At 40.8% G+C, this 18,619-nt stretch overlaps 1 pseudogene; it reads right to left on the bottom strand.

Annotated features, from left to right (window-relative positions):
• Positions 1–2,272: 2,272 nt before the first annotated feature.
• LOC129654320 (centrosomal protein 20-like) lies at positions 2,273–17,204 on the bottom strand (annotated as a pseudogene).
• Positions 17,205–18,619: the final 1,415 nt, after the last annotated feature.

Below are 18,619 nucleotides of genomic sequence, written 5' to 3'. Positions count from 1 at the left end.
ACTGGGGGCTTTTCCAGTGAGTCAGCTCTTCACATCAGGTGGCCACAGTATTGGAACTTCAGCTTCAGCTTCAGCTTCAGTCCTTCCAATGAATATTCAAGACCGATTTCCTTTGGGATTGACTGGTTTGATCTCCTTGCAGTCCAAGGGACTCTCAAGAGGCTTTTATCCAGCACCACAGTTCAAAAGTATCAATTTTTCAGTGTTTAGCCTTTTTTATGGTCCAACCCTCACATCCATACATGACAACTGGAAAAACCATAGCTTTAACCATACAGATCTTGGTCAGCAAAGCGATGCCTCTGCTTTTTAATATGCTGTCTAGCTTTGTCATAGCTTTCCTTCTAAGAAACAAGTGTCTTTTAATTTCATGGCTGTAGTCACATTCCACAGTGATTTTGGAGCCCAAGAAAATAAAATCTATCACTGCTTCCAGTTTTTCCCCATCTATTTGCCATGAAGTGATAAGACCAGACACCCCACATCTCAGTTTTTTGAATGCTGAGTTTTGAGTCTTACATAAGCAGCAAGAAACAACCAACTTCCCACTACCTTTCCAAGTCAGGAACTGCATTTGTTAGCAAGGACGCCTTTTTCATTACCAGGAATTTTATTGCCTAGTCTCTGCCTTATTTTTGATTATGCAAAGATAGAAAAGAAAATAATACATTTTGAAAAAACATTTATTTAGTTTATTTCTTTGGATGTGCCAGGTCTTAGTTGTGAGGGAGTTAACCAAATAGATAACTAAGTGGGCATGTCTAGTGTGCTCCAGGAAGAGGAAAGAGGTTAGTGTGACTTGAGTGGAGATTGAAGGAAGGAAAGAGGGAAAGAGAAAGGGGAAAAGAGAGGAAGAACAATAGAAGGAAAGACCTTATCTCAAAAATGATTTACATAACTGCAAACTTAATTTACATTACCCTTAATCTCTGGAAGGATTACTTCCCCCAAAGCAGCAGCTCAACAAGGGAGTAGGCCCCACTCACCACAACTAAAGACTGCACACAGCAGTGAAGGACCAGCACACCCAAAAATTTAAAATAAAATAGCAGAGCTGAAAATCCATCTAGCTATCACCTATCTATTTATATTTAATCCCCCAGGGCAACAAACATCTGTCCACCTACCTAGCACACTGCAGATGATATAAGGACAGAAGCATCAGATCTGGAGTGGTTTGAGTGAATCTGGGATGCAGCAACCTGCACCTGTCTGATACCCCAGCTCAAAGTATTAGTTTCAAGAATAGGAAAATGTTGGTTTCTAGTAACAAAAGCCACTCCTACTGAGTAGGTGAGTAGCTCTATATGCAATGCTACTTTAGTCATTGATGATTCCTTTTGTTGGCTTCTTTTTGCTTAGAGTAAGGTCAATAACTTTAATTGGAGTTTAATAAATGTCAACAATAAAAATGATAAATTTATTTGAAAACATTGGAGTTTATTTAAATACACACATAGCAACTTGCCAACTGCAAAGAAAACAGCAATAAAACTGGTCAGGCTTAACTGTATGTGTACTCAACCCCAGAAAATATCTTGAGCGTCTCCCCAAACAAGAAGCAATTTTCAGTTATAATAAATTTACCGAGCATTTTACAGGCATTAATTCATTTATTCTATACAACACTTGTATAAGGTAGATACTAGTGTGGTCCCAATTTTAATAGATGAGAAAACTAAAGCACAGAGAATTTAAGGAAGTTGCCCAAGGTGCATAGACAGTAAAAGGTAGAGCTGGGACTTGAACCCTGGTGGCATGGGTCCAGAGTTGGGCTCTATACCAATCCCCATTCAGCCTTTCCAGTGGGCATAAGAGAGTACTGTGAACTTAAACACTTTGCCAAATACTGTTCATCCATTACTTATTTTAATCCTTTTAACAAACTGTGAAACTCTGAAGTAGGTACTATTATTATATCCATTTTTATAGATAAATTTACCAGTCTGGTTTTAGCCTCAGAACTGTTACCACCAGCTGATGTTGCCTGTAAACCATGCTCCATTTTTTTTCTTTTTATAAAAACTGGCATACGATTTATTTACAATCCATTTTTATTTTGTTGTTGTTGTTTATGTTTCTTAAAAGTTTATTACAACAGTCAAGATTTACATTCATTCTGGGAATTCCCTGGCAGTCCACTGGTCAGGCTTTGCACCTCCACTGTGAGGGTTTGGGTTCAGTCCCTAGTGGGGGGACCATTTGCTTTCTTCCACTAAATTGTCTGCCAAGATTTGCATTTGGCAACTGAAGACCCTTTTAGAAGTGTATTTCAGATATTATCCTTAGTTTCATGCAAGAAATGAGCTAAAATTCGATATAAAAGCGGTATTGTATTATCCTTTGATTCTTCAAAAATCACTTAGTTGACAGATGAGAAACTGTCCAATTGAACCACAGGTTGACCAGAATCTCCTGAGGGACAGACTCATATACTCATATTGAATTCCAAATACTCCCGAATTGACTCATTAATGAGAAGGTTTTCATGAGACAATGATGGTCAGGGTTCCCCTTTATCAGCAAGGGCATTGAAAAGTTCAGCTCAAATCCTCGCCCTTAAATGCCGCGATACTTTTCTTTTTCCCAGGGTGTCCTTTGAAATGGCCTCGGCTCCGCAGCAGTTGCCAGTTTTCAATGGCCAGGGGTTTGCCTGCAGTCCATTTGCTTCTTGACGTTTGTTTTTGCTTCCAAGAGAACTGTTTCACTGAATGCTACGTGAGACAATCATCTCCTGTGGGATCTGATAACCAAATCATGTGGGATTTGGTAACAAAATCAGATTTGAGCTTTGAGATAACACTAATGAGAAAACGCTTTGGGGAAAAGTTCCATCCTTAGTTATTTATGGGGCTGTTTTGTAAAACCAAAACAAACAGAGAACAAATGCATGGTATTAATGCAAATAAAATAGTTCCTAAGACACTATACAATCATCTATAAGCTGAATTTTATTTATATTGTACCTTTTTTTACAAGAAAATTTTGAAAATCAAAATAATTAAAATGTGCATGTGGAGCGAAAGTATTTAGTAAGCTCCAAGTTAATAAAGATCTACAAGAAAGACAAATACACAGAACCTGTCTGTGAAGTTGAACACAGGACGAGATGGAGACGATTTATGATGCCACAGCCAGATAAGACAAGTCCTGAATCATAAAATCAAGAAAATAAAGGAGCAATTGTCCTTCTTTTGAGGCTTAGTCATCATGACAAATTTTTATTGAAGGATGAAAAATTTGACTGAATCAGAACAAGAATTCTTAGATTACAGGTGGCTAACAATATGTTGAGTGGAATAAAATAGAATAATGTTGTTGGTCATTCACTGATTTGTTGAATATTTATTGAACAATCACTCTGCCTGGATTGTATAAAACATGAGGGTCAGATCCATGGGCGATAAAAAGAAGTAGATGACTTTGATTGGTCCTAGCCCTTGTAGACAGAAGATAGACGTAAAAAAATACTTTCATCCCAAAGCTGTCTATGAATGGTAGCATATTGAAGGAAAAGTGAAAGTGAAAGTCGCTCCATCATGTCCGACTCTTTGTGACCCCATGGACTACACAGTCCACGGAATTCTCCAGGCCAGAATACTGGAGTGGGGAGCCTTTCCCTTCTCCAGGAGATCTCCCCAACCCAGGGATGGAACCCAGGTCTCCCGCATTGCAGGCAGATTCTTTACCAGCTGAGCCATAAAGGAGGATGGAAAAGACACTGAATATTTTTTTGCCATGTTAAGACAGACTTCCCTGCTAGTCCAGTGGTTAAGGGTCTGTGTTTCCAACTCAGAGGGTATGGGTTTGACCCCTGGTCAGGAAACAGGGATCCCACATGCCTCGTGGTGTGGCCCCCAAAAAAGATAGGAAACCCCACTGTGAATTGGGAGAAAAATGTTCTCTTAAAGAGAAGCCAAATAAAATAGAGGTCGACAGGGAATGCCTGACTATTGGTTGCAATACTGACACCCTTTCAATTTCTTTTCCCAGAACTTTCCTGGACCTAGCTTTATTATTGCTTCAGGGTCCATAAGATAATAAAGAGCCTGTATAATAAGTTCCCAATTTTTCCAAAGTTACCTAGAGCTCGTATTATTTACAGCCACAGTATTCTAACAGTGATAGGGAGAAACAGGTCTTAGGACAAGTCAGGTTATTGCAGTATTCCAAGTGAAAGGGGATGACAGCCTAAACAAGCTTGAAAACACTGAGAAGGAAAAGAAGATGGATCAGTTACTGATATCCAAGGCAGAATCAATAACTCTTACTGATCTATTTGATAGGACAATGTGGCAAAGATAATTGCTCAGTTCAGTTCAGTTCAGTAGCTCAGTCGTGTCTGACGCTTTGCGACCCCCTGAACCACAGCATGCCAGGCCTCCCTGTCCATCACCAACTCCCAGAGTTCACTCAAACTCATTACCCATTGAGTCGGTGATGCCATCCAGCCATCTCATCCTCTGTCATCCCCTTCTCCTCCTGCCCCCAATCCCTCCCAGCATCAGAGTCTTTTCCAATGAGTCAACTCTTCGCATGAGGTGGCCAAAGTATTGGAGTTTCAGCCTCAGCATCAGTCCTTCCAGTGAACACCCAGGACTGGTCTCCTTTAGGATGGACTGGTTGGATCTCCTTGCAGTCCAAGGGACTCACAAGAGTCTTCTCCAGCACCACAGTTCAAAAGCATCAATTCTTCGGTGCTCAGCTTTCTTCAGACTCCAACTCTCACATCCATACATGACCACTGGAAAAACCATAGCCTTGACTAGACGGACCTTTGTTGACAAAGCAATATCTCTGCCTTTCAATATACTATCTAGGTTGGCCATAACTTTCCTTCCAAGGAGTAAGCGTCTTTTAATTTCATGGCTGCAATCACCATCTGCAGTGACTTTTGGAGCCCCAAAAATAAAGTCTGACACTGTTTCCCCATCTATTTCCCATGAAGTGATGGGACCGGATGCCATGATCTTTGTTTTCTGAATGTTGAGCTTTAAGCCAACTTTTTCACTTTCCTCTTTCACTTTCATCAAGAGGCTTTTTAGTTCCTCTTCACTTTCTGCCATTAGGGTGGTGGTGTCTTCATATCTGAGGTGATTGATATTTCTGCCGGCAATCTTGATTCCAGCTTGTGCTTCTTCCAGCCCAGCGTTTCTCATGATGTACTCTGCATATAAGTTAAATAAGCAGGGTGACAATATACAGTCTTGACGTACTCCCTTTCCTATTTGGAACCAGTCTGTTGTCCCATGTCCAGTTCTAACTGTTGCTTCCTGACCTGCATACAGATTTCTCAAGAGGCAGATCAGGTGGTCTGATATTCCCATCTCTTTCAGAATTTTCCACAGTTGATTGTGATCCACACAGTCAAAGGCTTTGGCAATAAATATAGTCAATATATATATATAGTCAATATATATAAATATATATATATATTTATATATATATTTATATATAGTCAATAAAGCAGAAATAGATGTTTTTATGGAACTCTCTTGGTTTTTTGATGATCCGGTGGATGTTGGCAATTTGATCTCGGGTTCCTCTGCCGTCAAAACCAATACAATATTGCAAAGTAATTAACCTCCAATTAAAGTAAATAAATTTATATTTAAAAAAACACACATTAAAAAAAATAAAAAGTAAAACCAGCTTGAACATCTGGAAGTTCACGGTTCACATATTGCTGAAGCCTGCTGCTGCTGCTGCTAAGTCGCTCAGTCGTGTCCGACTCTGTGCAACCCCAGAGACGGCAGCCCACCAGGTTCCACGGTCCCTGGGATTCTCCAGGCAAGAACACTGGAGTGGGTTGCCATTTCCTTCTCCAATGCATGAAAGTGAAAAGTGAAAAAGAAGTCGCTCAGTCGTGTCCGACTCTTAGTGACCCCATGGACTGCAGCCCACCAGACTTCTCCATCCATGGGATTTTCCAGGCAAGAGTACTGGAGTGGGGTGCCATTGCCTTCTCTGCTGAAGCCTGGCTTGGAGAATTTTTAGCATTACTTTACTAGCGTGTGAAGTGAAGAACTGAAGTGAAGTCGCTCAGCTGTGTCCGACTCTTTGCCACCCCATGGACTGTAGCCCACAAGGCTCCTCCGTCCATGGGATTCTCTGGGCAAGAATACTGGAGTGGGTTGCCGTTTCCTTCTCCAGGGGATCTTCCCGACCCAGGGATCGAACCCAGGTTTCCCGCATTGCGGGCAGACGCTTTAACCTCTGAGCCACCAGGGAAGCCCTTTACTAGCGTGTGAGATGACTGCAATTGTGCGGTAGTTAGAGCATTCTTTGTCATTGCCTTTCTTTGGAATTGTAATGAAAACTGACCTTTTCCAGTCCTGTGGCCACTGCTGAGATCATTGCTATATGTTTACCAAACCATTACGTTCTTCTGGGCACACTGCTAAGCATTGGTACAAGTATCAAGTGGTGTAGTAATGATGAATTTTTATGGTGGAATATAAGTAAAAGTTATGTGTCAGTCTAGTCCAAGGTAATTAAGAGTTATTAATGGTGGTTCAGAGGTAAAAAATCCGCACGCCAATGCAGGAGTTGTGGGTTTGATCTCTGGGTTGGGAAGATCCCCTGGAGAAGGAAACGGCAACCCACTCCAGTATTCTTGCCTGGGAAATTCTCATGGGAAGAGGAGCCTGGCAGGCTGTAGTCCCTGGGGTTGCAAAAGAAGTGGACATGACTTAGCAACTAAAAAACCGCAACAAATACTTTCTCCACTCCAGTTTTTGTCCATCCAGTTCAAAGACTCTTAGGATGGTAGTGTTTCCAGATAGATGAATCTTGAATCCCTGAGTCACCAGTTTGTGGTTTGTTACTTTTATAGTGAAATTGTCTTTAGTAGGAATTGTTTTCTAAGGAATCCAAGGTACCCCTAGTTTTTGAAATGTTGCAATATTTTCCTTATTTTACTGTTCTGGAACCAGTTTTTACTATTTCTCAGCTGAGGTACTACTGCACCATCTGTGTTCCACATGGCGAGTTTACAATTCCCATGTGTGTCTGTGTTTTTCCTGCTCTGTTCCCTCTCTCATCAAGGCGGTGCTCTTTCCAGTGTCCTGCTTATAGGCAGACATCTCATTTTCAACTGTTTGCTTGCCTCATGCAGGTTCAAGGCTTTCTTTATTTCTTTCCTCCTTTCTTTTTTCTTTTGGCTATACCACTGGGCATGCAGGATCTTAGTGCCCAGACCAGGGGTCAATCCTAGGCCCCCTGCAGTGGAAGCACAGAGTTCTAACCACTGGACTGCCAGGGAATTCCCTGCTTTCTTCATAGACATTAAAATCACAGCTAGTTAGACATTAAGCAAATATTCAGATTCAAGATCTTCTAAGGACATAGTGGAAAAGGCATGAGCTTGTTATTACTGATGGTGAATGCTCTTTTTATTTCTTGAATTTTCTTTTTATTTGTTTTGAGCAGTCACGTATAGAGTATGTTGATGTATTTTTTATATTCTATACCATACTTTTTTTTTTTAATTAAGAGGGTTTCCTACTAACTCAGTCTGCTGTGTAATCAGAGACAAAAACACAGGATGTCTCTTTTGGCTATGTTTACTTGAGGGCTCCATTGGACATACAGTGGATATGTTTAATATTTAGTGGGCTATATGGGCCTGAAGTTTGAAAGACAGATCTGGGATGGATCCATAAAATCAGAATAAAAACAATGAGTTTACCTGGATTGATGATACAAAGAAAGAAAAGGAAAAGATGAAAATAATAGGAACTTTGAGAAAAACACTAATATTTAATGAGTAGAAAAATAAAGGATGATTAAGGAAAAGTTGGGCTCCCCTCAGATGGCTCAGATGATAAAAATCCACCTGCAATGCAGGAGACCCAGGCTCAACCTCAGGGTCAGGAAGATCCGTTGGAGAAATACTGCCCAGTTACATGGGAAAGAGAAAAGAGACCATGGCAGAGGGAAAGGAATTGAGAAACTGTCTGTGTGTGATTTGTGAGATCCCTTGGAGAAATACTGCCCACTCCAGCATTCTTGCCTGGAGAATTCCGTGGACAGAGGAGCCTGCTGGGCTATAGTTCATGGGGTTGCAGAGTCAGATATGAGTGAGCAACTAACACTTTAAGGAAAAGTTAAAAAGAATAGCAAGCGTCTTTTAATTTCATGGCTGCAGTCACCATCTGTAGTGATTTTGGAGCCCAGAAAAATAAAGTCTGACACTGTTTCCACTGTTTCCCCATCTATTTCCCATGAAGTGGTGGGACTGGATGTCATGATCTTCGTTTTCTGAATGTTGAGCTTTAAGCCAACTTTTTCACTCTCCACTTTCACTTTCATCAAGAGGCTTTTGAGTTCCTCTTCACTTTCTGCCATAAGGGTGGTGTCATCTGCATATCTGAGGTTATTAAAAGACGCTTACTCCTTGGAAGGAAAGTTATGACCAACCTAGATAGCATATTCAAAATCAGAGACATTACTTTGCCAATAAAGGTTCGTCTAGTCAAGGCTATGGTTTTTCCTGTGGTCATGTATGGATGTGAGAGTTGGACTGTGAAGAAGGCTGAGCGCTGAAAAATTGATGCTTTTGAACTGTAGTACTGAAGAAGACTCTTGAGGGTCCCTTGGACTGCAAGGAGATCCAACCAGTCCATTCTGAAGGAGATCAGCCCTGGGATTTCTTTGGAAGGAATGATGGTAAAGCTCAAACTCCAATACTTTGGCCACCTCATGCGAAGAGTTGACTCATTGGAAAAGACTCTGATGCTGGGAGGGATTGGGGGCAGGAGGAGAAGGGGATGACAGAGGATGAGATGGCTGGATGGCATCACTGACTCGATGGACGTGAGTCTGAGTGAACTCCGGGAGTTGGTGATGGACAGGGAGGCCTGGCGTGCTGCAATTTATGGGGTCCCAAAGAGTCGGACACGACTGAGCAACTGATCTGATCTGATCTAGAAAGAATAGTGGTAGGATGAGGGAAGGGAAGGACAGGGAGGCTCAGGAGGGAGGCTATATATATATTTTTATATATATATATATAATAATGACTGATTCATGTTGTTGTACAGCAGAAATAAGCACATCTTAAAGCAATTTTCCTCCAATTAAAAAAAAAAAAAGGAGTATGTGAAAGTACTGGGAGAAATAGGTTGCAATCATTGTCAGTTTCAAATGTAAAGTCAAGCCCTTCAATTTACAAGAAATATTTAAGTGAGGTGTCAAAAATGATGCAGGCTTGAATAAATCATATGAGATTCTTGGACAGAAGGAGGTCTTCAGCAGTGGCAGTAAATTTACTAAAGAAGATTAATCCAATGTCTTTGGTCATAGGTAGTATTTTATGTAGTTTCCATGATTTTGCAATGGGGGCCATAGAAGCATCTGTTGTGGCCCTGGGGCATTCTACCGGCACCTGAGTGCGCCCTTGGCTCAGTCTAGTCTAATAGATAGAATACAAAGTGGAAAGTGAAAGTGTTAATCGCTCAGTCATGTCCCAGTCTTTGTGACTCCATGGACCATAGCCCACCAGACTTTGCTGTCCATGGAATTCTCCAGGCAAGAATGCCAGAGTGGATAGCTATTCCCTTCTCCAGAGTGTCTTCCCAACCCAGGGATTGAAACCAGGTCTCCTGCATTGCAGGTGGATTCTTTACCATCTGAGCCATCAGGGAAACCCATAAATAAATAGAACAGAAAATGATCTCACAAATCACACACACAGACAGTTTCTTGATTCCTTTCCCTCTGCCAGGGTCTCTTTTCTCTTTCCCATGTTCTCTCCTTTAGGAACTTGCAATCAATTGGAGAATGAGAGGGATGGCTTGGATGCCCCAGAACAGATGGCACTGCAGTCCTCCATCCAGTTGAGTGTGGTATTTTATCAGCAACTGTTTGTCCTACCATTTCTAACAGGCCTGAATCCAGATGCATTGCCTTTTAACCCTTTAAGGGCCAAAATCAAGAAGTAGGAATGTTATTCACAGTATCAAGGGCTGAGGAGGGCAGAAGAGGATTCAGATAAATTTCCTGACTCACTGGAAAAGACCCTGATGCTGGGAAAGATTGAAGGCAGGAGGCGAAGGGGACGACAGAGGATGAGATGGTTGGATGGCATCACCAACTCAATGGACATGAGTTTGAGTGAACTCCGGGAGTTGGTGATGGACAGGGAGGCCTGGCGTGCTGCACTCCATGGGGTTGCAAAGAGTTGGACACGACTGAGCAAGTGAACTGAACTGAACTAAGTAGCAATAAAAGATATCCATTTAAATTACTGACCACAGTTTCAGCAGAAAAAATAGGTGAAAGGCAGACTGTTGCATGTGGAAAATTAAAGAAAATTTGAGGAGATAAAGAAGACTGAGAAATGTTGCCATTTTAGTAAGTGGGGCTCAGGAGAAAAGGGAAATAGGTTGGTGACCAGAACAGAAAGTAGGGACCAGGAATGTTTCTTTGTTGTTATTTGATGATTAGGTCACTTGCATATGTTAGCAGCTAAGGGGAAAGTCAGAAAACAGGCAAATATGGTGTCAAGAAGGATAAGTGAAGAGAAAAGTTTCCTAAAGGGAGATGGACACCAAGAGAACAACTCTAGGAGAGACTCAAAATGTCATCTGGTCAATATTGTTTTTCAAGGATCAGTGTTAGTCCATCATTTGTGTCCAACTCTTTGTGACCTCATGGACTGTAGCCAGCCAGGTTCCTCCATCCATGGGATTTTCCAGGCAGGAATACTGGAGTGGGTTGCCATTTCCTTCCTCAGGGGATTTTCCCAACCCAGGGATCAAATTCAGGTCTCCTGCATTGCAAGCAGATTCTTTACTGACTGAGCTACTAGGGAAGTACCATTTTTTTGTTTGTTTGTTTGTTTGTTTTTGCTGTTCCACACGGCTTACCTGCTCTTAGTTCCCAGATCAGGGATCAAAACAGGGTCCATGGCAATGACAGCTCCAAGTCCCAACCATTGGACCACCAGGAAACTCCCAAATCACTCTTAAAGCAATAATAGGTTCGGGGAATTCCCTGGTGGCCTAGTGGTTAGGATTCAACTTTCACTGTCATGGCCCAGGTTCAAGTCCCAGGTTCAGTTCCCTGGGGAACTGAGATTCCCACAAGCTGTGCGGTGCAGCCAATAAGGGAAATGAAGGCTTCAAATCTACTTTGTTAACTAGTTAGTTGGCTTTAATTTTCTACCTAATAAGTTTTCTTAAATTTTCCTGTGCTGTTACTTGTGTAATTTGTGTCCATTAAAGAAATTATTTTGATATATATTAGTAGAAAGCCCAAACTATCTCATTTTGAAGAATTTATCTTTCTAATCTTAAGTTCCCATAACCACTTTTCTCCTACCACAGATGTTCCTCTTAAGTTCAAGTTTTATTTTAAAATAGGTTGTAAATCAAATATCAGGTAAATTAGCTTAAAGGAAGAACAGCGATTCATTTACATTTGCATATTTATATTATTAGTCCCAAAGATGCAACAAGATATGAAATTTAAAGAAACTGAGTTATCTCTAAAAAGCATTTTGGAACTAGTGGAACCATTGTTATTTCCAAGAACAGACATGTTAAAATGTCAAGTTAATTCTCAGTTATTCACAGAGTTTGACATAGGCTTGAGTCAAGAACCTAAAACAATAAAAGAATCATGCATTTAAGACATCTTTATTTCTGGAAGATAATCGTGGAGTTTATATTTGTATATAGAGATTCTGATGCTTTGAATCATTTAGATTTTTCCCCCAAAATGAACCTACAGTGTAAATATCTACCTTTTAGTTAGATTCACTTTGGTGCTGCTGCCAAAAACCAGGCTTAGCCAGAGCTACATCTGCCTTATTTCAGGAAATCAATTATCTTGCTTGTTTATGCTGGTACCTACGGTAGGCAATTGCATTGGCTAAAATGGGAATTATTTTATTATGTAAAAAGTGTTTGTTTTATCATGTCAGTGAAGAATCTACCTAATTAAGTACAAGAAGTAACAGCATTGGTAAGAATTTTTAGGCACTGTTGAGAATTAATTTTATGCTACTATCAGATTCTTACAAACTCTCTGCAGTTTTTTCTATGTTCCCACTGGATCCTACACATTTATCTGTTATTGAATTATTACTATATGTTGGAAGTTCCTCAAGAACATGTTTTTGTACAAGCTACAAAAGGGGATGGGCTTCCCAGGTGGCTCAGTAATAAACAATCCTCTTGCCAATTCAGGGGACATAAGAGATGCAGGTTTGATCCTTAGGTTGGGAAGATCCCTTGGAGGAAGAAAGGGCAACTCAATTCAGTATTCTTGCCTGGGAAATTCCATGGACAGAGAAGCCTGGTGGGCTCCATGGGGCTACAAAAGAGTCGGACACAGCTTAATGACTGAACAACAGCAGCAGCCGTATGGAAGAGAATACATAGCTGCTATTTGGAGCAGGAAGAAAAACAAAAAAAACAAAAACCAACAGGAAGGGCAAGTGAGGGCTCCAAGAGGAAGGGCCCTCTAAAGAGGGATGGGAAGACTAGTTTGCACTTAAGAGGAGTTTGGGTAGTGGCTCTAGGCTCTAGGAGGGGCTTCCCTGATGGCTCAGCAGTAAAGAATCCACCTGCCAATCCAGTAGACAAGGGTTCATTCCTTGGGTCAGGAAGATCCCCTGGAGGAGGAAATGGCAGCCCACTCCAGTATTCTTGCCTGGAAAATTCCACGGACAGAGGAGCCTGGAGGGCTACAGTCCATGGGGTCATGAAGAGTGAAATATGACTGAGCAACTAAGCACACACACATGCGTGCACACACACACACACACACACACACACACACTGGATTCTAGGAAGGGACAGTGGAATTCATGGCCCTGGTGTGGCAATCTGTAATTAGACCCGGCTTTCAAGCTAATGTACCCTAGTTATGTTGCTACATTGTGAAAGAGTTACAGATACGTTTAAATCCTGATTCCCTTGCCCTTGAGGGTTCTAGATGAGATCTCAGCCCAGTTGTCCTAAGACACAAGTAAGCGTGTCGGTTCACACAATGTGCCATACATACAATATCATTATCTGCGTATTATAAAATTTCTTGGGAAGTATTGCCTTAAAATAAATAGTTTAAGTTGTAGCTAGCATGTGGAGTAAAAATTAATGAGCAGAGAGAAATGAGAACACCAATGGTAAAGCACAGAAACATGAAAGGTCTGTAAATCATGAGAAAGATTTGGGGGGAATCATTTAATAGACGTAGGCAAAGAACTAACATGAAGAGATTTGCATTTTTTGCAAAAACACTCTGTATGCTGTGAGAGGCTAGACTGGAAGTTCAGCCAAGGAAGATTAGTCAATATGCTATCATAGCAACTCAGGAAAAAGTAGTGGTTCCCAGACAGGGAAAAAGGTAAGTTGATGAAGAATGTGAATTAGTTCCAGGATGTCAAGGAGATAGAAACTATAGAACCCAGAAATTAAGGAAATGCTAGAGAGAAAATAAATACTAGAGAAGGGAAAGATTGAGGGCAGGAGGGGAAGGGGCGACAGAGAATGAGAAAGTTGGATAGCATCATCGACTCAATGGACATGAGTTTGAGCAAAGTCCAGGAGATAGTGAAGGACAAGGAAGCCTGGTGTGCTGCAGTCCATGGGGTTGCCAAGAGCTAGACACGACTTAGCCACTGAACAGCAGAGAGAAAGGAGGGGTAAAGGTTTAATCCATTAGGTAGATGATAATAATAGTAGTGGATGTTTACCAAGCACTTTTAAATTTTATTTATTCATTTTTGGTTGTGCTGGGTCTTCGTTGCTGCATGAGCTGTTTCTCTAGCTGCAGAGAGCATGGCTGCTCTCTAGTTGCGGGGCACTGGCTTCTTTCTCATTGTGGTGGCTTGTGTAGTTGCAGGGCAGGGTTCCAGGGCATGCAGACTTCAGTAGTTGTGGCACATGAGTTCAGCAGTTGGAGCTCCCAGGCTCCAGAGGACAGGCTCAACAGTTGTGGCACATGGGCTTAATTGCTCTGCAGCATGTGGAATCCTCCCACACCAGGGATTGAACCCATATCTCCTGCATTGGCTGGCAGATTCTTCACCACTGAGCGACCTGGGAAGCCCTGGGTGCTATTTTGTAATTATATCCAGGTGCCTGGCACTGTTTCAAGGATTATATCAACTCACTTAATGCTACAAGTGAGCAATTATAACTCACTTAATGCTCATCATACTCCTATAAGACAGATACTATAAAATAATCCCATTTATGGATGAAAAAAAATGAGGCCCAAAGGCAATTTTGTTAGTAAAAGATAAGAACCTGGATTTGAGCCCAAGAAGACTGACTCTAGCACCTTTGTTTCCACTACTATTATTATCTAGCACTTCTTTGTTTCTACATTATACCATCTCTGGTGCAATTCACTAAAATTGAGAACATAGGAAATGGATCAGATTTTATTATGAAACTGATGAGTTCAGTCTTGGACATTGTTTTGGACTGGATTATCCCCCTCTCCCCCACACCCAGATTCATATGTTAAAGCTCAACCTCCAGAGTGGCTGTATCTGGAGATAGGGCCTTTCCTTTGTGGAGATGTTTAAGATTAAATGAGGATATAAGGGTAGGATCCTAATCTGAAAGACTGTGGCTTTATAAGAAAAGGAAGAAAAAGATTCCCCAGACCATCACAGACCACCCAGGACATAGTGAAAAGACGTCAGCAGATGAGCCCACTGGAACCCAATCATGTAGGCACAGACTTCTAGCCTCTGCTACTATAAGAAAATAAATGTCTATTGTTTAAAAGCAGCTATTCAATGGTATTTTGCTATGATAGCCTGAGCAGACTAAGGCAAATATGTCCCTGTGGAAATACAAGGGGAGCTGTGTGCATGAATCTGTTACTCAGAAGAGCTGCTGGAATAGACCTGTGGATTTGGGAGTCATCAGCATACGGATGGAAAATCGAACCATGGACCTTAGTGAGATTGACTGGCAAGAGTATCTGTAATAAAGAAAACTAAGGATAAAGCCCATGGAGACACCAACATTTAAGAAATAGGCAACAGATGGCAAGCTGGCAAAACAGACTGCTTAAGAAGAATCAGCAAGGAAAATAATAGAGAAAAAAAGAGAAAACAGGAGAATGTAATATCACAGTATCTAGGAAAGAAAGATTCCAAGAGAAAGGAACAAGGAGCAATGTTCAATGCTACTGAAAATTATATAGAATAGAAATTATCCATTGAATTTAACTATAAGAAATCACTAATTCTTAGAATGAATTTTTTATAATAGACTTGTAAAGGCAGAAGCCATATAGAAAAGTATGAAGACTAAGGGGTTGTTGAAAGTGGTGAGAATAGATCACTCATTCAAAGAGATGTACTTAATAGGAAAGAAAGATAAGAGTAGAAGATTTTGTTGATCTTAAAACAGGAGAGCTTGAAGCAATATTAAAACTGATAGGAAGGACAGAATGAAAATGTGATAGGAGAGAGGTGGCTCATTAACAGGTGAAGAAGCACAGGCCTCTCAGGTACAAAGATGAATTTTAAAAAGAGGAACACCATTTCTTTAAAAGAGAGGAAAAAGAGAAAAGTGAGTATGGATGCAGATGAATCTTTAGACTTAAACACGATGTTAAGAGGTCTCTTATTTGATGGCATATATTTCCTTCAGAATTAGGCATTAAAATGTTCTAAGTATAAGGAGGAAGTTCGGGAGGCATTGAGTAGAAGTTTACTTTGCTGGTGCAGTGCTGGAAACGTGATATTCATCCATGCTTGGAATTTCACAGGCAGGGGTAACAGTAGATTGGGATGTAGATTATTAGTAAAAGAAACGTTAGAATGTGAAACATGTAATCAGATGGAGGGGAAGGTTGAATTACTGGGAGAAAAACTGATAGGTGAAGATAAAGGAAAAGTGTCCTGGAATCCCAAGTTCTCTGAAGATCCCAGAATGGAAAATGGAAGTTTAAATGACAAAGACATTGTCGCCAGAGAGTAGGATGACTGGGCTGAAGATTTCAAGTTCTTCATGGTGACAAGGTCTAGAGGGTGATCATTGGAAATGAGTTGCTTTTACAAAAGAAATAAAGAAGAGAGTGTATGAATAGAGAGAGTCCTTTTAAGCAAGTAGTCAAAATGGCACCTGAAACTCTCAGATCAATCTCATCCCTTTCTAGTTCAAGCATGAGCACAAACAGAGAAAGCAATCATTGTCCTCTCACACTGTAGGAGGGAGCCTCAGAAGGATATTTCAAAATCAGGACCCACGGACCCACACCCTTGAGAAACCTCTGGCAGCATCCACAGTTTCCATGTCTTTAGCACTTTACTCCTGCCAAACGTAGCCTTCGCTTAGCAATAAGGTAACTGTACCTGTAGACAAGGAGTCCAGCAGAGTTGAAAGCTCAGTGAAATATCTGAAGCTGTTTGTCTATCACCCCAACTAAGATCCCCACCTGTTGACACCTCCAGTGACAACATAACCATCTAGGAGAATACCAACACCTTTGTGCTTTTTCCTGTTGTTAAAAAGGCTGTCTCCTGGAGGTGCTGCTGCCTATAGTTATAAGAGAGCAATGTTTCCAAGTCTTCTTTCTACACATGTATGGAATAATGTTGACATCGGTGGAATGATTCTAATGCACACAGAAAAGTTAACATCAAAGTAAGGAAAACATATGGAAGAAAAACTGGCTTTGATCAAATTTTATTATATCAGAAATCAGAATTATGAATGCAATCTAATAAACCATTCTTCCACCACCTTCAAAACATGAAAAAGATAACTTTTGCTTTTTCCCATTTCTAAAACTGCCACTAGAAACTCCCTTTTCCCTGTGTTCCTTCCAGGATTTGGATCATTTCTTTTATTTTTAAAATGTATTTGACTGTTATTACTAGTACTTTGGTTGCTCTGGCTCTTTGTTGTTATGCACGGGCTTTCTCTAGTTGCAGAGAGCAGGAGCTATAGTTGCAGTGTGTCGAGCTTCTCATTGTGGTGGCTTCTCTTGTTGCAGAGCATACGCTCTAGGTCTTCAGAAGTTGTGTATGAGGGCTTAGTTGCTCTGCAGCATGTGGAATCTTCATGAATTAAGGGTCAAACCCGTGTCCCCTGCATTGGCAGGTGGATTCTTATCCACCATACCACCAGGGAAGCCCCATGTATCACTTCTGTCTTGGACCTCTCAATATCTCTTGGGTCAGATTTGAAGAATACTGCCTCTAGATCTTCTGCAAGATTCATCATTTTCGCCCATATTTGAAGGTTAGTTTCTATGGGCTGCTTGTCATCATGAGCAGGTCTCCTGAATTTCATTCTCCATTCACACAGGGGTGACCATCTTTTCCAAACATTACTCAACATGCAGTTAAATCCTATCATCTCCTTCTTGAAGTCTTCTCTGGTCATCATGAGCTGCAGAGAATTCTCTTTCCTACAGCATGAGCTACATAGCTCAACATGAATTTATTGGATGCCTAATAAGATGCAGGCACTGTACTAGGTTCTGGAAATATTTTGTTGAATAATACGGCTTATATAAACAATAACATTTTCCAACTGTGGTGCTAGAGAAAACTCTTGAGAGTCCCTTGGACTGCAAGGAGCTCAAACCAGTCAATCCTAAAGGAAATCAACCCTGAATATTCATTGGAAGGACCAATACTGAAGCTGAAGCTCCAATACTTCAGCCATCTGATGTAAAGAGCTGACTCATTGGAAAAGACCCTGATGCTGGGAAAGACTGAGGGCAGAAGAAGGGGGCGAAAGAAGTTGAAATGGTTGGATAGCATCACCAACTCAATGGACCTGAGTGTGAGCAAACTCCAGGAGATAGTGAGGGACAGGGAAGCCTGGTGTGCTGCATTTCATGAGCTTGCAAAGAGTCAGATGCAACTGAGCAACTGAACAACAATAGCAAGTATAAACAAGGGGCAAAATGCAGAGTAAAGGAATAAATACTTGATAAGTAAACTTTTTGGCAGAGGTTCAAGGTGGAATAAAATAAATTTTTAAGCCTTCTCTTCTACAGACCAAGACTTTAATTTTCAGAGTATCCGTTACAGTTTTACATATAAAAAAAAAACTGGCCAGAAGAGTCTACAGGGAAGGAACTCACATAAAGGTCATGTGATAAAACAGAAATCATCTGGTTCATTCCAAAGCCAAGCTTTGGCCACTTTACTGAAGCTGCCTCCATAGGGTAGGACAGGGCTTATTACATTAACAAGCATTTATTGAGTACTTGTTACAAGCCAAGCATTATGTAAGCATTCATTTAATTCTTATGTCCATGGTATGAAGTGGACCCTATTATCCTTATTTTAAAGATAAAAAAAAAAAAATTACTGGAGAAGAGGTAAAATAACTTGTCCAGGGTCTGCCAGCAAGTAAAACACAGCCAGTATTCTAACTCATTTTCTCTGACTGCAGAATTCAAGATCTTTGTTATTTTATGAGTACTTAAAGGTTAGGAATCTAGACCGTAGTCATGACTCCATCATTATGAGTTGTTTGAACCTGCAAAATTTCATGAGCTTCAAATCCTTGGTTTTTCAAATGAGAAAAATGACATTGTCCATCCTGACATTCTGTGGAACCGTGTAAGGTTCCAATGAGAATTATTTCTTAGGTGCTTTATTAATAGTAAATAACAAAAAGTT

Source organism: Bubalus kerabau, chromosome 5 (assembly GCF_029407905.1).
Source record: "Bubalus kerabau isolate K-KA32 ecotype Philippines breed swamp buffalo chromosome 5, PCC_UOA_SB_1v2, whole genome shotgun sequence".
NCBI lineage: Eukaryota > Metazoa > Chordata > Mammalia > Artiodactyla > Bovidae > Bubalus > Bubalus kerabau.
The sequence above is the reverse complement of the archived record's forward strand: the minus strand, read 5'-3'. Positions and strand labels throughout refer to the sequence as shown.